Genomic DNA, 7191 nt, shown 5'->3' with positions numbered 1-7191 from the left:
GAGTCTAATAATGCCCTAGAACATAAAAGTAAATCATCCAAATATTGGATTCTCTGGGGATATCAACATCACTTAAATCAGCTTTCAGTATCTAAGTGAGACACCTGTAAGTGGGCCTCTGTATATCAACTGGGCATTACAGTCCAGGTAAATTGGTGATCTGCCCAGGTGAAAGCAAAGAGATATTGACTGTCTTTTTCTACAGAAATGCTGGAAAAGGCACTAAATAAATCTATTACTGAAAAATATTGGCAGTCCTCAGGAATCGCTGATAATAGGATATATGGATTTGGAACCACACAATGTCTGGGAATAACTTTCATTTATAGCTTTGAGATCTTGTACGAATCTTCATTCTTTCCCGCTTGGGTTCTTTACTGGAAGGATAGGAGAATTTACAGGGGCTTGTCCATGGAATTATAAGCTCCCTTTTAAAGTAATCTTACATAATGGGCTTAATTCCAGCTAGTGCATCAGGTCTTAAAGGATATTGGTAGATATTAGGTACAGGCAAAGTATTGTCAATCATTATTTTAATAGGAGTGGCTGACTTAATCTTGCCAATTCTGTACCAGAAAGGGCCCAAAGTTGCATTGGGATGTCCTGCAACAAATGTTCAGTCTCAAGATTAGTTTCCTCTTAAAATCATTATTTTAAGGTTCCTTTAAAATCATTATTTCCCCAATTGGTTCAGTATCTGATTCATTTAGTTCTAAATACATTTCACCCTTTTGGGAAAAGGATATGTGGGCATCACAAGTTTCAAGAAAATCTCTACCTATCAGGTGAATTGGGGCAGATTTGACTGGAAAAATATATGTTCCCCATAACATTCCCTAGTTGGAAGGGAACAGGTTCTGATTTAAACACAGACATTGGTTGATTAGATGTCTCTAATATTTGTACAGAAGCTGTACTCCGAGAGAGAGGGCAACTTAGTGGGGTAGGGTTACGAACAGATAAATTAGTGGTAGTATCTATAAGAGCCTTAGTAATTTCCCCTTTTATGGTAATTTCAGTTTCTCATAAAGTATTAGTAAGGAGAGGGAAAATGCCCTGTCATGCTCTTTGGAACAGCCCTATGCTTGCTTCTGTTTCTTTTCTTTTTCTAAATCCCATTTCAGTTTTCTACGATCCTTCTTAAGGTGACCCGGCTTTCTGCAATAAAAACAGACTCCTTTCTTCCCTTATCTAAAGAGAACTTTGGGGAGGTCTGACCTGATTGCTTCATTGCTGGAACTATAAGTTTATGATTTTGGCAGCTTTATCTTTTTCTCTCTTTTAATAGTTTTAGATAGTTGATCAGCCAAAATTGTCATGTTGTTTAACCAGATTACAAGCTCTTCATCTAGTCCGCCCAAAACTGCCGAATTTAGTAAGGGATCATTTTGTTTTGTGTTGTTTTCTAGAGAATTGACGTTGTTAGTATTCTATTTATTTTTTTCAATTACAGTTGTCATTCGATATTATTTTATAATATTAGTTCTATGACATAGTAGACATTTATACAATTTACAAAGTGATCCCCCTGATAAGTCTAGTTAGTACCCACCTGGTATTGTACATAGTTATTACATTATTGACTATATTCCCTATGCTATACCTTACATCCCTGTGATTATTTTGTAACTATTAATTTATACTTCTTAATCCCTTCACTTTATTCGCCCAGCTTCCCAACTTCTGTCCCATCTGGCAACCATCAGTTTGTTCTCTGTATCTATGAGTCTGTTTCTGTTTTGTTTATTTTGTTCTCTCGATTCCACATATAAGTAAAATCATATGGTATTTGTTTCTCTGTCTGACTTAGTTCACTTAGTGTAATACCCTCTACGTCCATCCATGTTGTTACAAATGGTAAGATTTCATTCCTTTTTTATGGCCAAGTAATATTCCATTATATATATGTACCACATCTTCTTTATCCACTCATCTATTCATAGGTACTTAGGTTGCTTCCATATCTTGGCAATTGGAAAATAATGCTGCAGTGAACATAGGGATGCATAGATCTTTTCAAATTAGTGTTTGGATTTCTTCACATAAATACCCAGAAGTGAAATTTCTGGGTCATAAGGTAGTTCTATTTTTAATTTTTTGAGGAACTTCAATACTGTTTTCCTTAGTGGCTGCACAAATTTGCAATCCCACCATCAGTGCACGAGGATTCCCTTTTCTCCACATCCTCACCAGCACTTGTTGTTTGTTGATTTATTGATGATAGCCATTCTGACTGGTATGAGGTGATAGCTCATTGTGGTTTTAATTTGCATTTCTCTGATGATTAGTGACATTGAGCATTTTTTCATATGTCTATTAGTCATCTGTATTGTCCTCTTTGGAGAAATGTCTATTCATGTCCTCTGCCCATTTTTAATTGGATTGTTTATTTGTTTTGTGTTGAGTTTTATGAGTTCTTTATCAATTTTGGATATTAACCCATTGGATGTATCATTGCAAATATCTTCTCCTATACAGTAGGATGTCTTTTCATTTTTTTGGTGGTTTCCTTTGCTGTGCACAAACTTTTTAGTTTGATGTAGTCCCATTTGTTTATTTTTTCTCTTGTTTCCTTTGCCTGAAGAGATAGATCAGAAAAAAATATTATTAAGAGCAATATCAGAGAGTTTACTGCCTATGTTTTCTTCTAGGAATTTTATGGTTTCAGGCCTTACATTTAAATCTTTGATCCATTTTGAGTTTATTCTTGTATGAGAAGGTGTCGAGTTTCATATTTTTGCATGTATCTCTCAAGTTTTTCCAACACTAGTTATTAAATAGACTGTCTTTACTCCATTGTATATTCTTGCCTCCTTTGTCATAGATTAAATGACTATATAGGCATGGGTTTATTTCTGAGTTCTCTATTCTGTTCCATTGATCTATTTGTCTGTTTTTATACCAGTAACATTGTGTTTTGATCACTGTAGCCTTGTAGTATAGTTTGATATCAGGTAGTATGATACCTCCAACTTTGTTCTTTCTCAAGATTATTGTGGCTATTCAGGGTCTTTGTGATTTCATGTAAATTTTAGGATTATTTTAATTCTATAAAAATGCCATTGGTATTTTGATAGGGATTGCATTGAATCTATAGATTGCTTTAGGTAATATGCACATTTTAATGACGTTAATTCTTCCTATCCATTTATTTGAATCTTCTTCAATGTTTTATAATTTTCTGAGAAAAGGTCTTTTACCTCCTTGGTTAAATTTAGTCCTGTGTTATTTATTTATTTGATGCAATTGTAAATGGGATTGTTTTCTTAATTTCTCTTTCTGACAGTTCATTATTACAACCAGTTTCTGAATGCTAATTTTGTATCCTGTTACTTTACTGAATTCATTTATCAGATTTAGAGGGTTTTTGTTTTTTTTGTGTGTGCATTGTTTGGGGTTCTCTCTATATAGTATTATGTCATCTGTAAATAATGACAGTTTTACTTCTTCCTTTCCAATTTGGATGCCTTTTATTTCTTTTTCTTGTCTGATTGCTGTGGCTAGGACTTCCAATACTATGTTGAGTAAAAGTGGTGAAAGTGGACATCCTTGTCTTGTTCCTGATCTTAAGGAAAATACTTTTAGCTTTTCCCTATTGAGTATGATGTTAACTGGGGTTTGTAATATATAGTTTTTATTATACTGAGGTATGTTCCCTCTATTTCCACTTGGCTGAAAGTTTTTATCATAAATGGATGCTAGATTTTGTCAAACACTTTTTCTGTGTCTATTCATATGATCATATGATTTTTATCCTTCATTTTGTTTATGTGATGTATTATGTTAATTGATTTGTGGATTTTGACCCAAACTTGCACCCAGGAATAAATCCCACTGATTATGGTGTATGATCTTTTTAATATATTGCTGAATTTAGTTTGCTGATATTTTGTTGAGGATGTTTGCATCAATGTTCATCAGGGATATTGGCGTGTGTGTGTGTGTGTGTGTGTGTGTGTGTTTACGAGTATTTTTAATGTCTTTATCTGGTTTTGGAATCAGGGGAATGGATACCTCTTAAAATGAGCTTGGGAGCCTTCCCTCCTCTTGAAGGTTTTGGAATAGTTTGAGAAGGATAGGTGTTAATTTTTCTTCGAATGTTTGGTAAATTTTATTAGTAGTAACTATTTCATTAGTAGTAACTGATCTGTTCAGATTTTCTGTTTATTCTTAATTCATTCTTGGAAGATTGTACATTTCTAGGAATTTATCAACTCCTTTTAGATTGTCCAATTTGTTGGCATATAATTGTTTGTAGTATTTTCTTATAATCCTTTGTATTTCTGTGATGTGAGTTGTCACTTCTCCTCTTTCATTTATGATTGTATTTATTTGGGTTTTCTCTCTTTATTTTTCTTGATGAGTCTGGTTAAAGGTTTATCAATTTTGTTTATCTTTCCAAAGAACCAGCTTTTGGTTTCATTGATCTTTTGCACTTTTTTTTTTTAGACTCTATTTTGCTATTTCCTTCCTTCTACTCACTTTGGGCTTTATTGTTCTTCCTCTAGTTCCTTTAGGTGTAAGTTTAGTTTATTTACTTCAGGTTTTTCTTGTTTGTCAAGGAAGGTCTGTATTGCTATGAATTTCCCGCTTAGGACTTCTTTTTTGGGTTATTATTATTTTTTTCATTCATTTATCTCAAGGTACCTTTGATTTCTTCCTTGATCTCATTGTTAGCTTATTCATTGTTTAGTAGCATGTTATTTAGCCTCCATGTGTTTGTGCGTTTTTCAGGTGTTTTTTCTTTTCTTTTTTTAAATTGATTTCTAGTTCCATACTACTATAAATTTCACCTGTGAAGCCATCCAGGGCTTTTGTTTGTTGGGAATTTTTTGATTACTGATTTTTATCTGGGTGCTCCAGGAGTGTCCCTTGTGTGAGTTGCATGTGCCCTTCTCTTGTATTTGAGACTTGATTGCTGTTGACACATCAGTAGGTGGGATTTACCCTCAGGCTGGTGGCCCGTGAGGATTGGCCACAGCCACAGCACACAAGCTGCTGTGTGGGGACTGACCCCATGGAGCAGGATTCGCCCTAGCAGGCGTTGGTGCCTGCTCTTTGGGTATACTGCTTGTTGTGATAATAGGGTGGTGGTCTGTTGTGGTCTGAAGTGGGCCACCGGGTATGTTGGTTCTGGGGCCTCTTGGGAGGGGCTCTGGTGCAGGTCAAGGTCAGCTGCTGCCTGTGACCAGTCCCAGGCTACCTGGTAGGAGCTACAAAGCAATTTGCTGTTGGTCACTGCCTGTGCTGGACCTGGAGGTGTGTGGGAGAGTCCATGCTGTGAACTGATGCTGGCTTCCACCAGTACTGGGCCTAGGGCAACTCAGCCAAAGGCACAGGGCACCCCAAAGCCTGCTGTTACCTGCTGGTTGCCTGTAAGTCTCAGTCCCTGGAAGAGCTTTGGGTGGTATGGGAGTTGGGTGAGGTGGGCTCTCACGGAGTCACCAGGGTGGGGAAAGTAGTGTTCACCAGATTAATGCTGATTCAAAGTTGATGCCAGTGCTGAGCCTGGGGCCACTCACCAAAAGGCACAGGGCACCTTGAGGCCAGCTGCTGCACACTTGGGGCCTTTGGACCTTTGAGAGTTTTAAAAGAAAGACTGCAGTACAGGCCAAGGCCAACTGCCTGCTGCTAAAAGAGTCTCTTGGGGTGCATGAGTTGGGTGGGATGGGGTCTCAGGGAATCATCAGGGTGGAGTGAGTGGAGTTCATCAGGCTAATGCAAATTCAAATTTGGTTGTGTGTGGGGAGGGCTCAACCTAGGAAAGATGGAGCCTGCCTGCTGGGTGTGTGGGAGGAAAACTCAACATGGGGACAATGGTGGCTGTCCCTCCAGCTCTCACCGTGAAGCCATACAATTCCGTTTTTCCCTGTAGGTCTCTGGTGCCTCCTGAGCTGCTGTCCCTCCACCAGAGCCTGGGATGAGTGCCTGTGAGTGAATGAGTCTGTGCACAGGTCCTGTAAAAGGATGCCTGAATTTCCAGCAGCCTTCTGTCTCACATGGACAGACAAAATCACCACTGATTTTCACCATCAGATATTATGAGGTCTTTTTTTTTTTCTGGCACTTGTGCTCCAGGCTGGGAAGCCTGGTGTGGGGCTGGGACCTCTTGCTCCTTAGGTGGGACCTATGCAGCTGAGATATCCCTCACAATTCTCAACTACCACACTTGGGTGTGGGGCCAGCCCATTTCAAGTCTCTGCCCCTCCTACCAATCTGTCTCCATGTAGCTTCTTCTTTATATTCCTAGTTATAGGACCTCTATTCAGCTAGTTTTCAGATGGTTCTTCAGGTTGATTGTTCTATAATTTAGTTGTAATTTTGATTGGTCATAGGAGGAGGTAAGCACAATGTTTACCTACTCTGCCATCTTGACTGGAACTCCCTTTAAGCAGTCATTTTGCTATCCTTAAAAGTGTCTGGAGACAGATGTGAGTATTGTTTGAAAGTTTTTTTTTTTTTAGTATTCAAAGAAATCAAGGACTGGTTCATCAGTTTTTCTTTTATATTGCTGGATCTTGGTCCAGTCCATTTTCTGGGGAAAAATCTCAGGTATGGCTTGGTAAAGCTGGCAGCAAATTCCCTGCATTTTTCCCAGTCTGTATTCTCTCTGTTTTAAAAATGCCTCCATAGGGGTTTCCTAGCAAACCTTATTTAGTCATTCTCTTGCTTCGTTATCAGAATGCAGTAGATATATTAATTAGAATTGGTCATACTAGCTAGGATCATATGTTATAATAGTTAAATCAAATTCCTTTGCAAACCTTTCAAGGCCCTGGAGAGGGTTAGGGAAATCTTTAGATTCTTAATTCTGTTCTAGTCCAAAGAATGTGTACAATTGCTGGTTCCTCTCTGTCCAAGACCAACTTTTTCCTAAAGGGAGCTGCCAGAATTTTTGTTTTTTTCTGGTCTATCTTAGTCTGGATTTCTATTCTAAGTTTCCTCTAGGTCAGTAGGGAGTGGTGGTGGAGTTGATATAGAGGAGACAGAAGGGGTGGAAGAAGGGACAGGGAGGGTAAGTCTGGACTAGGAATCTCAGAAAGCAAAGGATATAGTGGAGCAGCTGGAGAATGGGGAGGAATAGGGTGTTGACATTTATCAGCGTCAGAAGACTTCTTTAGTTCAGAGACTGTCTCTAAAATTTTCTTATTAACTTCCTGTAGAGAAGAGAGTTTATCTGGGCTACTCCTA

The sequence above is a fragment of the Rhinolophus sinicus genome, chromosome 16 (assembly GCF_057876585.1).
Source record: "Rhinolophus sinicus isolate RSI-liver-muscle chromosome 16, RSI-T2T, whole genome shotgun sequence".
In the NCBI taxonomy this organism is placed as follows: domain Eukaryota; kingdom Metazoa; phylum Chordata; class Mammalia; order Chiroptera; family Rhinolophidae; genus Rhinolophus; species Rhinolophus sinicus.
Note: the sequence above shows the minus strand (reverse complement) of the source record.